Source organism: Vidua chalybeata, chromosome 20, assembly GCF_026979565.1.
Source record: "Vidua chalybeata isolate OUT-0048 chromosome 20, bVidCha1 merged haplotype, whole genome shotgun sequence".
In the NCBI taxonomy this organism is placed as follows: domain Eukaryota; kingdom Metazoa; phylum Chordata; class Aves; order Passeriformes; family Viduidae; genus Vidua; species Vidua chalybeata.
Window position 1 is genome coordinate 7,267,925 of NC_071549.1, and position 20,544 is coordinate 7,288,468.

At 45.7% G+C, this 20,544-nt stretch overlaps 1 protein-coding gene and 1 long non-coding RNA gene across 8 annotated transcripts in view; one reads left to right on the plus strand and one right to left on the minus strand.

Moving 5' to 3' along the window:
* Positions 1-1,532: 1,532 nt before the first annotated feature.
* LOC128797931 (uncharacterized) lies at positions 1,533-19,279 on the minus strand. Of its 7 annotated transcripts, none has more exons than XR_008434286.1 (7): positions 18,476-19,279; positions 18,258-18,349; positions 13,115-13,206; positions 12,904-13,020; positions 11,917-12,128; positions 6,837-6,906; positions 1,533-4,331 (listed from the first exon to the last, which is right to left on the minus strand). It is a non-coding gene; the product is annotated as an uncharacterized LOC128797931 (long non-coding RNA). The 7 variants fall into 7 exon arrangements; XR_008434284.1 differs by having other exon boundaries at positions 13,111-13,206; XR_008434287.1 differs by having other exon boundaries at positions 12,908-13,020; positions 13,102-13,206.
* A 582-nt stretch (positions 19,280-19,861) lies between these two features.
* The window catches only part of TAOK1 (TAO kinase 1), a 69,732-nt gene continuing 69,049 nt past the window's right edge, over positions 19,862-20,544 (plus strand). The window contains exon 1 of the mRNA XM_053961378.1: positions 19,862-19,956. The gene's annotated coding sequence lies outside the window, so the exon portion shown is untranslated. The remainder of the gene's footprint in view (positions 19,957-20,544) is intronic.

Consider the following 20,544-nt stretch of genomic DNA (forward strand, 5'->3'; position numbering starts at 1 on the left):
CCGGCGGGGAGCGGCGTGCGGCCCCGGGGGGGCTTTCACCGCAGGGTCACCGGCAGGAGGGCGGCCCGGGATGCCGCCAAGCCGCGTTTTGCCGTCATGAAGCGGGTGAACCGCGCCCCGGGGCAGGGGGGAGAGGGTTGGAACAACCCCAGCGGAGGGGATCTGGGCAGGGATGTGAACACCGTGAGCAGCCGGGCTCCCAGCGGCAGCCGCGGAAAGCGCGGAGCCTCAGCAGCAGCAGCGCCCCGGATCGCTGCCGGGCCGAGCTGCAGCGCTCCCGCGGCAGCCGGAGCTCACCCGGCTCCAGGGCTCCACCCGCAGCCGCCCGGGCGGACCCGCCGCTCCCCGCGCGGAACCACCACCGGGCGTGCTCAGCACCCGGCCAGCTCGAGAAAGGTGGGCTCAACAAATGCACCTGTCCACCTCCGAGAGAAGCACCGGAGATTTAACCGATGCTTAAAAAAAATCAAAGGTTGATGGGGAAACCCGAGAGTGTAAGGAGGAGAACTCTTGAAACTTGACAGAATTTGCAACAGATTTCATACCATTTCAATCTCTGATTATCCCCACTTGAGCATGTTCGGGGCGGGGCGGGGGGGAGTGATGACAGCTAAATGACCTGAACTCCCGCCTCTGCTCCAGCCAGCCTTCGCTGCAGGAGGGCAAGACATTCAACTGCTGTTCCCGGATTTCTCCAGACAGCACTGAGACAAAGAGTTTTGGTCGTATGGATCAGTGAGGAACTGAGGCAGGAGTTAATTAGGAATGTAGGAAAAGGGCAGAGAGAATGGGGAGACACACGACTGACACAGGCTGGAGACAGAGGCAGAATCCTGCTCCAAGTTATTTGCTGCTCTGGTGTGATTAATTGCCTCCAAATAGTCCCAACAGTGTGCAGCAAACAGGGAGGAAAAGTGACAAAATAAAATGTGTTCATGTAATTAAAGACTGCTACAATTAATGTGTGTAATATAAATGGGCTCCACAGATAGTCCTGAAAATAGTATGGACTCACTTCTCAAGTCTTTTCCTTGCAGCTTAATGCTCTGTTCTATTTTTTCACTATTCTAATGAGCAAAATTAATAAAGTTCATGTGTCTAGAAAAGCCCTATCAGACTTTGGCACTGTATAAGAGCCCTTGTCTGGAGATTTTACAGTTCCCAAGCCTTATTTTAAGAGAACACAGTTGAAAGTTTATGCCTCAAACAGAGCTTCCCACTTCACCCTCCTCTTTACTACATAGGAGGTAAAGCTTTTCCTTACCAGAAATACCAACTTCAACATTAATACAGAGGGTTTTTTCAAGATTTGAGGTGCCTGAAATATCACAAGCTCTCTGCCAAATCATTCCTGCAGTTTACATTTCTTTCAGCACAATGCAAAGCCATTTAAAACTGATTAAACTATTTAAGCAAGCAATGATGAACTTTGGGTTTTACCCAAACAATAACGGTCCTGGTCCTTTCAAACGCTGACTCATTCAGTGACCTCACAGTGCTTAGGAGACAAGTCTTAAAATGAGGAGTCGGGCTTTAATCACAGCTGACATTTTATTGGTGGCTTGGAAGAATTTATTTTTAATATAGGGAGCTGGCTTGAAGATTTAAACTTCAAAAGACTCTGAAGAAAGCAAACAATTATAGACAAATCATCTCCACACACACAGACCAGAAATCTGAATACAGAGGAAGGTGGGCTGTCTCTTTGTGAAAGACAAAGCAACTATGTCACTGCTTAGAAGTATCATGTTATCAGTATTATATTATCTAAAGCTTTCAAAAGAGAGAAAAAAAATCCAAAATAATACAGCCTGGGGCTCATCACCTGGCACATGAAGCACGGGCATCCCACACCCCAACATGGTGTGTCCACACACGGTGGGCCTGCCCCACTTCCACTGACTCCACGTTGCATCCCCAGGGATGCATTTTAAAGGTAAGAGCAGTTCCAGCAGGCAGTGCTGCCCCGTGGCCACGCTGGGACACATCCCCTCCAGAAGCAGTAGTTTCTGTTAATCCCAGTGTTTGCCCATTGTTGCACCAGTTATAATGTGTATTAATATTCAACAGTTCTTCAGGATGTGTTCTCTGGAAAGGGAAGCTGGAGATTTCCGTACCTGCTCATTTGCAGCAGTTTTTCTTCTTACTGCTCTTTGGCAAGCCAGCAAAGAGGCAATTTTCCTTGGAATTCCACACCCAGTGCCAAGTATTCCCACATCCAGGCACTAAGCTGGGCACAGCCAGTATAATTTCTAACTTGGTAATTTATTCAAAGCTCTGTTTTATGAAGCTTTGAAGTGGATGGCTTTGCAGAGAACCTGCCATTTGAGGCTGCAAAATTAAGGCAGCAAGGACTGAATCAACTGCTACAGGAATAATGAGAAAGTTTTCCTGGAGAGTCTGACCCGGGATGAGTTTTGTGTTCATATTAAAATGCAGTTAAACTGAGAAGCTACTGAAGTTATTTTTTCAAGAACAAATTATTTCCTTTCAAAGGCAATCCTCTTTAAAACACTACATTTCGTTTCCATTAATTGTTTTAGAACAATTTAGAACAAGTTAGAAGTGAAATTAGAAAATTAATCCATGAAAAAAAAATAAAATGCTTGCTTTGTAATATTTCATGTGTCTGTCTCCTGTTTAAAACTCAAAATTGGGAAACACCAAAATTACCATATTTATAGATATTGGGAAGGGCTCTTACACAAAGTATGTGTGGCATTTATTTACATTTTTTTGCCACAGTGTTTTCATTTATAGCAGGGGTTCAGACTTGCAAAATTCTCCATATTCCAACACATCCAGCTTAACAAAACACTCCAGCAGACCTTTAGTTCCAAACACTGTTCAAATCCTTGCCACGTTTGGCTGCTGGCATCTAATGTGTTTCAGTACAAGGCAGTTGGGATTTACCAGTTGATATTCAAGTGTTGGAATCTCAGAATTAGCTCCCAGAAGCAGTTTAGTCAAGATGGATGACAGGGTAGGAGTGCTGCTCACAGCCTGACCACAGCTATTCTCACAGAGCTGCTGCAGTTACATTCAGGTAAGGAGGAGCTTCTCCTTGACTCCATTTTTGTACTCTGCTGTGTACATTATTTATAGGTACAAAGCTGGTCTCTTTAAAGACTTCTCTCTCTAGAGGCAGCTGGATAGTAGGCATTGGGTTAGAGGTCTTAAAAAGCAGCAAAACCCAAAAAATTATAAAAGGATTTAACCCCCTAGCTGAATTGGAAAAATTGTAAAAAATTCACGTTTTACTCATCTTTCCCATCCCTAGCAATTTAAGTATTTCCACCTCAGCACATGCTGAATTATGATTTTTTATCTAAAAGCTTAGTTTCCAAATGTCATAAGCACACTATGCTAATCCTTCGTTCACTCTCCAGAAAATTAAGGCAGTCCAGCACCAAAAATAACTGTAGGGTATAGTTTTGTGAAGCAGCAAAACTGACGTAATGGCTGCTCCCAAAAGGGAAGGTCATCTCTCCCTGCCCTGCCCTCACAGCAACACTGCTGCTTCTCAGAGCCCATTTGAGAAATTAAACTAAAAAAAAATCCTTCAGATGGAAAAGTGCACATTTTTATTCTGGTTAAGCTTCCTAAACTGTTTCACAGAGGAGCCAGACAAATATTAACACCCTGAAGAATGGGCTGTCACGACAGCAGCCCAGGAGTTGCCTTCCACAGCCAGCCTGGCTGCAGGGATGACCTTCTGGGAATTGGGCAGTGGGGACACAGCTGGGGTTGCAGCCACTTAAGCCATCTAATTTTATTTTGCTCATATTTGTGAGTCAATCCCCTTGAGTGGCCAAAGAAGGATGGCGTGACCATCCTTCCAAGTGTTTTGAGCAAGCTGTAACAGAATGGCTGTAACCAGTGGGACTTCTGGTGGGTACATCCATTGTTTAACAGGACTCAATCCAAGGATCATCCCTGTTGTAAAAACACTGAAGTGTTCACACGGGCATGAGTAACATCTGCTGCCCATATCTGCATGCAAAATTGTTTACTAGAGTGCAACAGTATAAACTGGAGGCAGCTTCTTGGACACATACAAGAAGCAGAATGGGAAGCAGGCTAGCAGGTTGGCCTCAGCCACAACTCTTATCATAACTTCTCTGTGATTTCAAAGAATCCTGGCATTCAGATAATTCTGGATCTTCTCCTGCTTCCTAGGATCATCACAGGGACCACAGAGAATTCCAGACAAACACCTACCAAGGCGCTCTTGCACAAGCTCCCCTGCTGTTAGAACCTGAGGCACAGGCAGTCCAGCCTGACTTACACAGGGAATTGTATCAGTCACTGCTTGCAGTGGACTTTGACCTCTGGAAGACAAATGAAAAAAAGCTCAATCCACAAATCCCAAGCATTTTTTTATCTTGTTATACAACACAACAGTCACAAGGCTTCTAGTTACATTTCATTCTCATTCCATTTGGACACCAAACAGTTATTTTGGAACAGGAAATTTAAAAAAAATTAGTTTTTAAGTGTGGGTTGGGTATGTCTGCATTTGGTACACGGGGCTCCTCTGCTTGTGTTTGCAGTCAGGATCTCCAACTTAACAATGCTCAGCACTGACAGAACACCAGATCTGGAGGGGTTATTGTTTGAATTATTACTGTGACTGCTGCTTCATTATGTGACACAGGGCAATGATGGTTGACTACAAGATTGGGGATTGGGAAGAGCCCTTGTCTGAAGGAAATTTAAAAAGACTGGGACCATTCACCTCAGAGGGAGTGAATCAGAAAGAACACAGTGAAGGTATTGCAGAATGCATGGCTTAGAGATAGCAGCTGGAGAACTTTTGTTCACCTTATCTCAAAACATAGGAATGCAGGAACACGAAGGGGGAAAAAAAGGTAAATGAAAAGATAAGCAACCACCTTTTAATGTTTTGCATAAAATATATATCAGGATTCACTGATAAGCTACATAGTGAAGAGCAAAGTATTATTAGTTTTCCAATGAATGGGCATAATTCAGCTAAAAGTAAATATTTGACATCTAAAATAGAGATTTTGTTAGGATTACTATTCTTTGGAGCACAAGTGAGCTTATACCTCTTGGGATTTAAGAGGCTATTTCTGCCAGATATCCAGGGCCTGGGGAGCTCAAACTGAAGCAGGGTGAAGAACTTACTTTTGAAAACCCATCTCCTCTGAAGAACTCATGGACTGAATACATATGAGACAGCTGATGGCTCTAGTTGGGGAGGAAAACAGACTGACTGGCAGGGCAAGCAATGGGCACTGTGCAGCAGATGTCTGTGAACATCCAGATTCCACAGAGGAGTTCCTGCACCCTCAGCTTACTGGATCTGTGTTCTATTTTATACAAATCAGGTATTTTTGTTACTAAGTGAGGACACTGCAGGAGTCAAAGGCTAACCCTTGCCTGTATTTAGCCCTACTTCCTTATCTTGGAATATGGTCCACAGTGCCACTCTCGTTCTCCCACACAGGTTTTGTACTTCACTGCTTGCCTACTCATGAGGACTCAATTCCAGGACAAAGGCTGTTGTTCACAGCAAAGGGCTTATGGAACAGCTATTATGGCATAGCTCCCCAGGTGGAGACACAGTTCATATAGGCAAAAGAACTCACTAAATCATCTCCTTAAAAGGCAAGCTACACCATCAGAATAAATCATCTCCACATCTTTGTTTTTTGCATGCCATTACTGCTGCAGGGTTAAGTCTGGGATTTTTACATTCCAACCTGCATAACTATTCTGGCAAAACTAGTAGTTTCTTGACAGGAAAGGCCAGATGCACCAGGAAACAAAACAACAACAACCACCACCAAACAAACAAAACACACCAATAAAAAAAGATATTGTCTTACTTTCTTAAGTGCATTTTTTGTAGGTATTGAAAAGAATGAAGGAATGAGCCAAGAGCAGTGGCTCTGTTAACAATGGGAAGGGGAACTGTGTCCAAAAGTCACCTCTGGGGTGGAGAAAAGAGTGGAACAGCAGTACACAGCAACCCTTACAAAACAGTTTATTTACTACATGTATGAAACAAAAATATGATGTCCTAACGAAGCTATACTGGAACCCAAGTAAAATCTAAAGACATATAACTGAACCAGAACTCTAGCCATAAGACCCCCCCCCTACTAATTCATTCATCAAGTCCAATTAATAATATTCACTCTTCATTATCATCTTTTCACTGCAATAGACCTCATGTCAGCCCCAGGAAAGGATATGAGTCAATCCTTGACTAAATGCCTCTGATTCACTAAGGAACCAACACATATAAAATCACTTAAGATTAAAAAATGCTAAGGTTTGCCTCGCTGATAATTTATCTAATGGCTGCTAAGATTGGGTTAATGGGAGAAAGATGAGAGAGAACAGCACTACATCGCTATGGAAACTAGAATTTTCAAAATAAACACCTTTGCAGAACTGAGGTTGCAGATCTAAAATATCTTGGTTTTGATGTCACCTCCCTTTACCATGAGATCCAGCCAGGCTGACCAGTCAAGCATAGGGAAAAAGCTTGCATGTGGTGACAGAAGATATCCCATGGCTGATGTTCCGTATTCCAGTGTAGGTATGGGCTCTGAATGGCAACTTCAGTGCTTGATGTGTTACCTGTACACTTTCGGGGGTCTTTCTGCCCCACAGCCTGTCTGGCCAGGCCAATGCAAAATTAATCCATACCACTTCAGATGGGAAGTGTTACCTTTATCCCTCTATACTGATAATCCTAAGTATTTGCAGTATTTATATATATATATATATATACACATATATAAAGTGAACTATGACAACACAATGTTTACAGCTTTGTGAAGTTCAATTCCCTTACTCACACTAGGAAACTCCTTACTCTGGAAATGGCTCCACTGCAGTCACTGTTTAGGGTATCCAGTCCTTTGCTTCCTGTTAGTCACAAATGGAAAATACAGTTGGTAACTTCTCCACTTGTGCCTGGGCAAAGGGTTTCTCATTTTAGACACAAACATACCTCCACACCCCACCTACCTTATACCATCTCACTGATTTGGGCTGTAAACAAGTCAAGGCTCTAGAAATGCTGACTCACAGTGCTAAGACTATGGAAAATATTTAGAGCTGCAAAGAAGCAAAGCCCAGCAGGTTTCCTGCCCTTCCTCCTTATCTGCAAGCCCCTTGCCATGACAGGCTGTAATGAAGGACCTTGCTTCCTGAGAGGAGGCAAAGAGTAGGTACTTGCTTCCTAAAGATAGCCCAGATTCCTTTGAATTCTCAGTTGTTAGCTAGTAATCGCAGGCAGGGGAAAACAACCCCCAGTGCTTACAACCACAGGGCTACAGATGTTGAGAGATTAATGGTTCCTGGGTAGGCTTTCTTACCCAACGCAGCATTGCTCACTTCAGTGCACTTCCTGGGACAGAATCAAGTTCCTTTAAAACACCTCAGTATCTGCCACAGAAGGTTGTTCCTTACCTATGGACTCTACTGAACCGGATTTATTACTGATTCCTGCCTTCAGCACAGCTGAGTCAGTGCAGACAGGCAAATCACTGTTTGCTTTGGGAGGGTTGGTACAGATCAGGACATGGGCAAGGAGCATGGGGTGCAAATTCTGTTTCCTTGTGGGAGTGCCAGCACAGGCAGGGAGAGGGACAGGGACCAGTGCTCACACTGAGCTGGGGGCTGTGGACAGAAGTGGGGAGAGTGGGGAGATTGGGGTTACCTCGACAGGAGCCAGTCTGGGTGCATTCTGCCTGTGTTAGCACACTGCTGCGCCCAAACTAATCACCTCTGGATCTTATCCAAACGACAAGCTGAGTGCCTACCACATCAACAGCCTGTTTTCCCCACTGGGAAATGACCTGTTGCAAAAGGCAGAGCATTTAAGGAAACAACAAAGTTTTATCCCCACACGATTCATGGGCCAAATAACTTTAGAAAGCCTAAGGAGCATGGAGCCTTTATGACCGGCTGGGGATGGGCAGGGTGCAGTGCTGCTGCCTCCTCCTCCTCCCATTACCTACGCAGCTCATTTGCACAGAAGCAGAGACTGATGAGCTACATTTACAAGCTGGGCAGGGCAGACCAAGGAACAGCTCTCACTGAAGGGAAGGAGCAGGCTGTGGTGAGAAATTGCAGTGCTCAGAAATGACTCTACCAACTGGTCATGATGATGGTATTGAGTTGATTTTACTGATAACCTGTTCTAACTGCAGTCTGCAATTAATGTGGCCTGTAGCATCTAAATGCACTAGAAGCACACAAGTAGGGATGCAGAGCTCCCTTTTCTATTGGCAACTGACTTCCAGCTGCACATCAAATGAAATTCTTAGCAAGCTGATCATGCGCATAATTCTCTCTATACTTGTCAATATGGAGATGTATTTGGCTGAAGTCTCCCTCTTGTGAGGCAACAGGAGCCATTTTAAATAGGTGGGGACAGAGGCTGGTCCTACAAGATTCACAGTAGTTTAAGAGAACAGTAACTTTAGTGCTTTTGCCCTAGTTATAGTGCTTACTCAAATCAAACCTGAGGTCTTATCAGTCCTTCTGATAGTGACAGTGAAGGTGGCTCAGTGTGAAGATGGCCCTGTATGAAGAATAGATTGGATCATAAATGCAGAACAGCTGCTTAAGCAGGAACACCAGGAAAAGAAGCAAAGATGTTGCTGGGCAGAGAAAAGCACTGCAAGAGCACACACATAGCCTCCTTCCTCCAAAGGCACATGCGCACTGCTATCACTCAGTCACATTTCTCTCAAGCTTCCTGGTAGCAGCATCAGCAAGTGGATTCTGTCACATCTGACTGGCTAAGGACTCTGTCCTCATCTGACAGTAATGACCTGGCCTCGATTTTTCACATTTTTGTTGTCTCCTTCCCTTCTTTCAGCACTATGAAAGCACCAGGCATGAAACCTGCAGCACAAAGGAAATTCTCACTAGCACAGCCTGCTGCAGTACACTTACCTCAGCAGCACAGGAGCTGCAGGCATGGCAAACCTCACATAACCTACATTAGATTCCCAAAACGTTCCAAATCAGGCACTTAACTTCCAGACTTGGCTGAGACTCATCTCCATGGCCAGACTTAGTATACACAACAGAGACTAAAACTCTGAGGATCATGGTGTGCAGCTTTGCTCCTTTGGTAAAATGTAATGCTCTACAAAAACAGACAGTTCGACCCCATAAAAACAGCCTATTTTTGGCCCAAGAACAAATACTGAAATCCCCCTAGAACTAAGAGCCATCCAGATTTCTCCACATGCAAATTGCACTGTAAAAGATCAGCTCTCTGGTTGAATGGCCACAGCAAAACACACTTGACATTGCCATGGCCTAGCCTCTGATCTGCCGCTGGCCAGAGGTGATGTCATGGGCTGTGTTCACTGTCTGGAAATGAGGAGCAAGAAACGCTGCATTGGCTGGCCAGCCCATCCAGTGACACATCCTGACATGGGCCACAGGGAGACAGGAACAGACTGATAACTCTCAAACATCATGGAAACAAAACCCCAGGGAGAAGTTGTCTGGGCATGAGCGCAGTAACTTGGCCAGCAGCAGTGGGTCCACCCACGCCTTTGACACTTTAGCCCATCTCTCCCTAGTCCCTTCCCATCCCTTATCATCTCTCTTTCCTCAAAGCTGTTCAGCTAAACTGCTGCTTTCCCCGCTTTGTTTACCCAGTTCTACCTGCACTGAACAGGAGCAAGAGTGCTCTCCCCTGATGTCACCACCACCTTTGAGAAAAAAGCTGACCTGCAAGCTATTTTTAGCCACACTGTAAAGTTGTGGAGCTATTTTGGTCACATCTCCCTATGAAAGCTGCAGGACGCTGACAGGCTCAATGATTGCCTAGGGCAACAGGGGCTTTAACTGGGAACAGGCACAGCTTGCGACTTTGCATTAAAGCTTCTGTGCCCTTCCCATGCCATAGGACTCTTTAGACCAAGATTTGATTTCCCTTCCTTTTAGAAAAGGGTAACACACCTTCCTGAATTCTGCTGGATACCAGAGGCTCTGTAAGGCCTTTGCAGTGATGACCTCCAGCTTGTACTATCTCCAGTTCTGCAGAAGGTACTATTTATTCTGTGGGCTCCCTCAGTCCCATTTGCCTCATTCCCTAGGAGGAGGCAGGTGCAATTATGAGATCACAAAAACACCGGATAAGATTTTATCAATCTTCCTTTGAATTAGACCTCTGTAAAAGATCAATAAACATTAGGCTAGTGCCTGCTGAGAAGTGGGGTGCACATAACTCCATGGAGGTAAGAGGAAGAACAGAAAGGAATCATTTGCATAGCAACATGTTGTTCTGAATATAGAGTAATGCCTGGGAGCTCTGGGGTATGTCCAGAGCATCGGGCAGAAGGTGCCTGGTCTAGACAGTTGTTTTCTCTGGAGTGCCCAAGGGTTGGCTGCCAAGTTTGCTGGGGCTCTGTAGCAAGTGCAAAACACAGGCAAAGTAAAAGTCAAAGGAACTGGATTTAACAGAATTAAGTCCAGAGATACAGAAGGAATCTTGAAGGATATGAGATATGAGGTAAATGAGAGGAGAGGGAAAAAAAAAAAAAAAACAACAAACTGAAACTGGTGTGTTTAGGACAGGGACAAATGAGTTAGATCTATAAAGAAGGAACAAGAGAGTAACTATACAAAAGTTTATGAACAGCTGTCATCCAACCCTCCCCAGAAAACTTGCCTTAGGACTACTGCTGTCTGCAGCTACAGAGCATGTTTTCCCAAGACACCTCAGCAGTGTTAACAATTCGGCACCTTCCCCTTTTGGAACAAGCCCCTCATGCAGCAAGAAGAATCAGAATTTCATCAAGTTAGATTTCAAAGTCTCTCTCCTATATTTTTTCCCCCAACTTTCTTCTAAAGGTGGTTTGTTAACAGTTCTTACACTAAAACCTACATCTTGCTTCTAAGGTGAGGCACTCCTTACTTCACTGATGCAACTTGCACCTGCTTTCATGAGTCAGCACAAGCCACATATCTTCTCTATAGCCAGATCAGTGCCTGCTAACAGGATGAACCATCCCAGGCAAACACTGGTGACCTGTTGCAAACAGATTTGATACGCAGACCATCAATGTACTTCACTGGCTATTTCAGCAGAAGGAGCTGGTTTAACTCATTTGGTCCCACACAAGCACTAATCTGTGTTATACACTTTGCAATCTTCATGCCAGGAAAATCAGCTGACCATTAACTAATATCTTATGACATGTAAATTAAAACTAGCTTAATAAGAATTTAGCATTTTAGTCAATAGGTGGAAATGGCATGGACAGAATAGTATTGTTTAATATGCTGTTATTTTAGCAGGACAGAATGGAACTGTCACAGTTCAGATCAGACACAGAGATGTGTCCAGCAGCAATATGTCAAGACCTGTTGGATCAAAAAGCTCAATGAAGTGTTTTGTGTTTCAGCTTCCCCCAGAGCTATGCACAAGACTAGTGACAAGCATTACACAGTGAAAACGTTTAGGTCAGATGAAGTAACAGCAACATGTTGCATTATTTCTCTGATGAGCTTAAGCAGCCTTTCTTTGGGACACTGCACAAGCAGGAGAACAAACACAGCACAAGAGTGTCTGACAGAACAGGTAATCTGTCAGCTCCTGCAAGGTGGATCCATGCTCCTGGTAACAGAACTTCACCAGTGTAGAGAGTAACTACTTCACCTTTCATCATCTCTATAGATTCTTAGTTTTCATCCATTATCACACAATCTTACTGTGAGAACATTACTGGCATCATCACTTGTCTCAACTGATTATTTAATGGAGATATCACCATCTCCACAATGCAGATATTTTTCTAGTAAATATCAAGAAATTGAATTATTTTTTCCAAAATATTCCTACACCTGTTCTATTTTCCAGTGTGGAAACACCAAACATACAGTAACAAATCACAAGCAGCTCACCCCATAGACGTAGACAGGGGTTCAGGGATTGTCCACCAATTGTGTGGATCCTGGCAAACGCACACACCACGCTGGAGCTGACGACTGCAGTTGTTCCCAATCTCCTCTAGGGAGTGCAGTCGGAAAGGAAGAGACGGAACTGCAGTGCACATGCCAGCTGGGAATCAGTGACTCAGGATATTCAGTCATAAATGGTGTCTATCCATTTCCAGCTGAAGGCAGGGAGGAGCAATGAGGTTTGAGCTTGACGTAAGAGCAGAATTCTACTAGAACCCCAGGTATGATTTACTGTGTGAGAGAAAGGTCTGCCAAGATACTAAAAATCAAGATGTAAATCAAGCAATAGGACTTCAAATACTAGATCAATCATTGAAGCCAACATCCCCACAGCTGAATGCAGCATGGACAACACTTTTATGGAGCTTCCATCTCCTATGCTCTAGTACATCATGATGTGCATCCATCAGATCACTGAGCAAAGGTATGCCTAGTCTCCAAACATCATCCAGGCCTTGGTCTCTGCACAAAGAACATCAGAGACATTTTTTAGAACTAGATGTATTTTGTGTGCACATGCACAGTTCTCAGTACTAGAAACTGGGCAGACCCATCAACTTATTTCTCCATGGATTTACCAAATAGCTAAGGAGATATAGCAGCTGTCTGATCTCTGTGGTAAAGAATCATGGATAAAAAGGCCTAAGGTAGCCTATTTTTTCCTTACAAATGATATGCATGCATTGATTCTGTGACCTACTACACCTTCCTTAAAGAAGGACCAGAATGTAAAATATATCTACTCAGAAGAGGATTTTTGCCCTCTTCCCCTATCCCAAAATAATAACAATCCATGTTCCCAGACTCAGGATAAAAAACTGTTAAGAAATACAGAAGTCATACTACCATCTACCTAAGGCAAAGGGTAAGAGAAAAAACTCATCAGGTAAGAGTCTGGATAGGAAAAGCAGATCTGCAGGAGGGACATACCTACATTTAGACAGATGCCAGAGTTGATTCCAAGTACAGCAGCAGATGCAGTGAGTTCTGTGAAGTTACTGACACTCCGTGACAAAGCAGGTCTGTGGAACCACTGAGGAGCTGCAGCTTTGAGAAACCAAGAGACAGTAACTGTTGCTGCTTATGGACAAAACTTCCTGGCTGGCACAGACAACTTTTAACACTTACAGAAATTACCTACAGCAGAACAGGAGCAGACATTCACATGTCCTAAGGACAGCAACCAGACCAACAGCTAGGGATTTCACTTTCAGTTCCAGTAGCAGCAGATACCTGCGTACCAGAAGCCTCATTACTGACATAGGAAAAAAAAAGAACAAAAGTGTGTAGAAGCTGTGATAAATAAAAAGAAACCATCAGCTCTTTCTTGTCCTCGCAAATAGCAGAGCATCTCCTCTCTGACATGTCTCATTCATTCTTAAATTTTCCCACCAGCATTGGTTTCTGTTGCTGTCTTGAATAATACAGGTGGTTTTTTTAATAAAAGCAAGGAAAGGCACGCTTAGCACCAAGAGATCCTCAGAAATCTGTAAGAATATTCCTGGCGAGGGCATAATTGATTTCCAGGGAGATGTTTATGATGTATGCATTATCACAGTCTCAGAACTTCATTCCCCACCTATTTAGGATTCCCACACTGGATTACAACCTGCCTTCACATAAGAGATGTTGAAGCTTTCAATGAGGTCACGCCAGACTCTGACAAGCACTGATGGGTGAGTCATGCTGCAGTAGCCAGAGATACAAGCAATACATTTGTTAATCTGTATGCAGTCTAACTCTTTTTTTGGTCTAGAATCTTATTCAAGGGTGAAATACAATGTCTCAGAGATAGGTGACTGCAGAATTGCTGAAGAGCAAGGCCACAGTTTTACTGTGGTTTATGGATTGTAAGAATCAGTGCCTGGAAGCAAGTTAACAACAATGTAAAATGTTGTTTTAACTATAAAATCTATAAAACAGGAGATCAAGATCCAGATAGGGTCAACAGCAGAGCTGTTCCTTGCAGATCACTGGAAAAGCCATCATGTTAATATGGAATCTAGGAGTTCTCAGAAGAGTTTCACCAACTCTTGTCCAGCAGTTCCAGTCATCCTCTCCAGCCACCTCTCTTCCAGAGGCTACCTCCCTGTACCACGGTCAGCTGGTGTAAATACACATCCCTACACCTGCCAGTCTAGGACAAAGGCCAGCATAGTCACAGCACTGTCAGGCTGGGGTCTGAGCTGAGATAGGCAGCACTAACCCAGCAGGGTCAGGCACAGAACACTCTCCTCTGCTGACTCAGCTATGAGGGAAAACCTGTGGAGAAGGATTAGATCAGACAACAGCAACTTCTTGAACCACCACAGCAAAATTCTCCATGGAAGCTTTGGAAATGTGGCAAAAAGGACACAGAAAACCACGGAACAAGTGATATATGGGGAATGAATGCATGATAGCAGAAAAAAGTTTCTTCATCTTGCCTTAACTACTGGACAGCCAGGAAAAAGAATAATAAAGGGAAGAGATAAAGTAAATCTAAAAGAAATCCTGCAGATGGAGAACAAAGAAATTACATGCTGTTGTATTTTCATTGCTATGAAGCTAAATTAAGCTTCCTAAGGCAAGCAGAGAAATAATTGGTTTAGATTTCTATTCAGAAGACAGCATGAGCAGCAAGTGCCAGTGGAACAACTAACAAAAGGTGTCTTCCTTCAGAGAAAGCAAGCCAGCAGATTGCATAACTGAAATGAGTTTCCTCCCAGTTTCACATTATTAGTCACCTTTCTCCCTTCTCTGCCAAAGGCCTCTTCTTACCCATCCATCCAAGGACCAGAGCCAAGGCCTTTCCTGTGCTGCTTCTTTCCATCAGTCACTCTTCAAGATCAAGGACTCCATAATACTGGTCCTTGTACCCATTGCAGGTATTCTGAACCAATGCCAGAGTAAAACCCCCTTCAGCCCTGCTGTTGGGAAAAAAATCTCAGACACCTGAACAGATTCTCCTTGTACTCAGCTGTCATGGCCTAAAGAAAAACAGTTCTGAAATTCTGAAAAGATTTCAAAGGAAATGTATTGCAAAGACCCATTGAAAAGTCCTCACTAGCAGAAGACATGCTACCTAGAGTCCCTTGGAAACCTGTTTGACTCAGGTGGAAATGACCTACTGGCATTTATTTGTAATTGCCCAGCATGGCAGTGGTTGAGGAAGGAAAAGCTGTTGAGTCACACTGCAAGCCACTTTTCCACTTTTGTCTGGTTTCCCAGAGGGTAGAGTCAGGAGGCTGAGATTCTGTTTATGTCTCTGACACTCATTTCCCATATGACCTTGGCAAGTACTTCTTCTTGTGCCACCATTTCCCCATTTCTTAATAGCTAAAACCACTCAATTCATGGAACAATCATAAGTGCACAGCAAGGAGCATCTAATGAAAGGTAAGAGAAGAGTGAAGTATTATAATTGTTGTCATAGAATACAAAAGCAGTTGTGTAATAATGTCAGTATTGCTTCATTTTTGTCCTTACAACATGAACTGTCAGAGGGACACTGTCTGACACAGTATCTTCATCCCAGTGGATGTACCCAAGCATTTACATCACTGATACAAAACCAGATTGTTGTAATCTGGAAGACTCTACCTCGTTTATTTTGACCAGCCTTTCTCTAGAACGTGTTTTTCCTGTATAACCTCACAACCATAATAATGGCCCAAACTGCACTATAGGAATGATGGCAGGTTTCATGTGCTAGTAAAATCAAAACAATTCCTCACTTGTGCATTGCACAACTACTCACTCACTAAAACACACAAGTGCTTATCTTCTCTGCAAGCAGAAAACAAGTTGAAAGTTACTTTCTAAGTTAGTATATCATACATACAAAGAGCACTTTTAAAAATCTCAATGGCATGAAAGAATTAAATTGGCTAATTACATTCTGCTTGTATGACATCAAGTTTCCTAAGAAAAAGCACTGATAACTGGTGTTCACAGCTGCTACATAATTAATAACCAAATTTCTCTGCTTCAAGTTCTATGATTTCTTCTAAAATTTACAATTGTTTGCTTAAAAATGGCCAGATTCAAGCAACATTTGGACTAAAGGCTGAGGAAGGCATGGCTGTAATTACAGCACCTGAAACTGTGCCCTAATCACACTCTTATCTTTCTTATCTACTGCAAGTATTTATAAAGCAATGATTACTGTACTAGGCCCCATCAGTGCTCTGAGTTAGTTCTGAACCAGCACTTTCATATTGCCGTAAGAAGTTTACACTGCTTGAACTGGTGTCATTCTGCTGACACATAAAGCCAAGCTTCTCATCACTTAAAGTCATTAAAAAAAATAAACTATGACACCTCTACAGGAGCAGGGGTGTTAACCCCAATGTCCTGGCCAAACTCCCTGCTTGAGTAATCACAATGTCCCTTGAATAAATTCTTGCCACAGTTTCCGTTGGACTTAGTATTGTTCTCTACTTCCTCTCCTACAATATCATGGAGAACTGGTGCATGCTCCTAAAGGTCCTGTCCATGTTGGAATGTTGTATGGGTCTACTCCAGGGCCAGCTCTGCAGCAGCACATTGGGAGCAATGTGTTGAAACCAGTTCTGCCTGTCAGCTGAACCGCTAGGCAATTTGTAATATTTATTTATTGATGTTCTGGCACCTCCTTCAGACGGAATTAACTTTGGGTATAGCTATCTGACAGACACACTGGTGCAAATCCCAGATGCAGACATATATAAACCTGTTTAGTTCTTTTCTTAAGTGGACTAAATTTGCATCAGGAAATTAGCAAATGAAGCTGAACTAACTTTCTAGATGCTTACTATAGTCTTTTGAGAAGGTAGCAAGAACATGCTTAATGCAATGGACTAGGAAAGTTAAATGTGCTGTTTAGTTCAGCTGGCGACAATAATTATTTTCATAGTGGCTGTTCCTTCAGCATTTCAGTGAACTTTTTCCAAACAGTCTGTTCACAGACTATACTGTATATTTTTGAAGCAGTCACTGAATACATATCAAATGCAGATCTAGCATTTCAAGTAAAGTGCTTGATAGTTAAGGGCAAAGCATTATTCACATTTTTCCGCAGCTACTATTAAGAGACTCTAAGGATTTTTACCTAGACCTCTCATTATCTTTCACGTGTGCAACACTAAGAGCTGAGGCCCAGACTCTCTGCTGGCATTTGCTGGGTTAGCTCCATGGACCTCGCTAGCTCTCATAATTCATGAACTTTACAGGCAATTTGTCTGTAGGAAGAAGTACAAGATCAAGATTCAGAAGAACCTGATTCTTAATTCCACCTTTTGACCCCGTGGGCAGATCACTCTCTCTTACTGCTCCATTTTGTTCTCCCATTTCCAAAAGCAAATGATACCCACTAATTTGACAAAACAAGTACAAAACCAAATTAGTATCAATAGGCCAATGCTGAGCAGATTCACATTAAACACCATTCTTCCAACATTTGAAAACACAAATGTTTACCTTTCAAACATGCCCTTAATTTCCCCAGAAGCGTGTCTCCCATATTAATTCAGAAGACAGAATCTGTAGTTTCAGAAAGCGGATGGTTTTATTTTTGTGTCATTACAAAAATGCCTTTTAACTTGTCAAATGATACACTACAAATATCTTTGGCAGATGAATGAAACCAAGTTTCCTGTCAAAGCTGCCAACTTCAAGGTTGAGATCATCAGATAAACCTTTAGTTTGCCTCTCCCAATACCCACAACAACGTATGTTTGAAGTGATCCACATTTGTCTCACCTTTCCTATAGGGATTTGAAAAGGCGAGGTATCAGACAGCTTTGGGAAAAGTTCACAAAACTCTACACGTGGTCCACAACTGTTATGGCCAACAACATTCCTCAGGTGTCCCCCCATCCCAGATTAAACTCCCCAGTAGCTCTGCCTGTCTAAAGGTAAACGCAAAATTCACCTAAACTGTATCCAGGATCACCTCAACACCTGCTGGATACAAAGCTTTCTGATAGATTAAGTAGAAAATAGGAAGGAAGTTTGTTTCATCCATTTTATTTCAGCAGTAGCAGTAATACTGGATTTACAGAGTTGTATTATTTCACACTGGGGACATCTCAAAATTGAGTATTTGCAGGGTACTTTGTAACAGAGCGCACTGTGCCTGCAGTGTAATTCTGAAGTCAAAAGCGGAAGCCATCCCTACAAACACACCTTTGACAAACTTTGTGTCTTATGTAACTGTTTCTATTAATTTATTATCAGGATGTCAGTACAAATTGTTATTTTGATGATTCCTTGCCCCCATACTTCTGAAAGGGAAAGCAATGATAAACACAAGGGAGACTGACCTCAGTGATTTCCTCTGTTCAGACTCGAGCACAATGCGCTCAAACACCATGACAAGGAGAAGTGGACTGTTTAGAATTCCTCCAGCTGTAACCTATAGTAAAAACAAATAAACAAATACGTGACTACAAGATGCGATAATTAATCCCTGCATGAAGCCAACTGTTATCTCTGCTTCATAGATGGAGATACCAAAGCACACAAAGGCTCAACAACCTACCAAGTTCAACACCCACCACTGAGAGCCAAGAGTACAGTTCAGGAGACCATGTGCTCAGCCCATGAGATTTTTTTTTTCCCCTCTTCTGGCCACAACAGACACAGCTTGGCCAAGGGCAGGCTGAAATACACCCATTTGGTGAGGGCAGCTGCACTAGAGCAGTCAGCTACCACCTCCTGGGATTGTCACCGCCTGTAGATGAGCTGCTCCTGGCCAGAGAGGCAGCTCCACTTGGCTCCATGTCCTTCACCACAGACAGCTTACCCCAAATCTACTGTCCTCTGCCACACCGCCCCCAAAAAGTTTCCACCTGTGCCAGGCCTCTCCCCTACACCTCTTCTTTCCACACATGTCCAGGCCCCACGTACCCCATTGCTGAGCCCCTCATCTCTCTGCCCCCCCACACCTTTCCTCAGTTTCCTCATTCTCCCTCAGGCCTGCTGCCCCTCAAAATGCTGTCTGAGCTCAAACGGCCTCAGCAGCAGCCCACCACCATCTTCTCCCTCAGGCCCCTCTCCCCACTCAGTGTCCCCACATGGGGCTTCCACAAACCCTCTTTCCCAAACTCCCCTCAGCACCCCCACATGCCAGCTCTCTCCTGTTCTCCGATCCCTCAACAACTCCTCACGCCAAAACCCCTCTTCACACAACCCCTCACAGCTGGTTACTCGCTCCTCACACCAATGAGCCCCCCCAGGAGCCCCTCACACCAAGAGCTCCTCCTCACACAACCCTTCACAGCTGGCTGCCCTCTCCTCACAAGAGCCCACCAGACCAACGCCCTCTCCCCACAGAGACCCTGACACCAACATCCCCTCCTCGGAGAGACCCTCACACCCAGGACCCCACGGACCGCCGCCCGCTCCTCACGCAGCCCCGCCCGCCCCACAGCTGCCCCTCCGCCGCCCCGCCCCTGCTCCCCCCGCCGCCCCCAGCCCCTCCCGCCGGCCGCGGCGGTGGAGGGGGGAGGGAGAGGGCGGCGAAGTCTCGCGAGAGGGGCGGGCGGGGGCCGCTGGCTGCGGGCAGCGCGGAGCGGCGGCGGCGGCGCAGCCGGAGCCCGGGCGGCGCTGAGGGGAGGTGGCGGCGGGGCGGCGGCAGCGATCGCGGCCCGGCACACGGACCCGCTCCGCCGCGGCGGCACGGCCGGCGCCGCCCGCCCTCCCGCACGCCGCGCCTTCGCGGCGCGGCCTGGCCGCGGCTCGGCGAGCGGGGCCCAGGCAGCGGCGGCGGCGGTGGTGGTAGCGGCGGTGGCGGCGGCTGAGCGCTCCGCCGCGCCCGCCCTGCCATCTTAGGTGCCGTGCCCCGCCGCCTTTGTGCCCGCCGCGCCCGGGCACCCGCGGGGGCCGGGCCCGACGCCCCTCCGGGGGCGCCTCCCCCCGCGGGGCCGCCGCCCCTTGCCCCGCTCCTCCTCCTCCTTCTTCTCCTCCTCCTCCTCCTCCGCGGGGGGCCGACCGGCGCTCCCAGCCCGGCTGCGGCGGAGGGTAAGGCAGGCAGCGCGGCGGGGGGCTCGGCCGGGGCGGCCCCGGGAGGGTGCGGGAGGAGGTGGGTGGTGGGGGCGGCCCGGTGGGGCCGGCGCCTCCCCCGCCGCGCTCTGCGGCAGTGCCGCAGGGTCGGGGCCGCCGCCGCCGAGCACCGGTGGGGGAGCGGGCGGCGAAATGGCGCTTCCCGCGGAGGGGCGGCCGCGGGCGGAGGGGTGTTCCCCGCTGTCAGGGGCCGCCGGAGGCCCAGGGCTGGGGCCGGGGCCGGCCCCGCGGCCAGGCGTGCCCAGCGCCGCGGCCCTTTTTGTCTGCGGCTCCCCCGGCGGCTCCGCCGGTCGAGCCCCGACCTCAGAGGGGGTTTGGGGTCCCTCGGAGACGCACGAGGATTTATGCCCTTTTATTTTTTTTCACCCTTTTTTTTTTTTTTTTTTTTTTCTTCTCTCTCCTCCATGCCCCTCGCTCCTCCCCAAGCGGTGAGTTTTCAGTGTATATACCATTTTGTTCGGTGCTGGTGTGGGATTTGGCTGAAAGTGACCTATTTTAAAGACCTTTTATTGCTCCCCCCTCAGCAATGCATGTGGCGGCCGATTC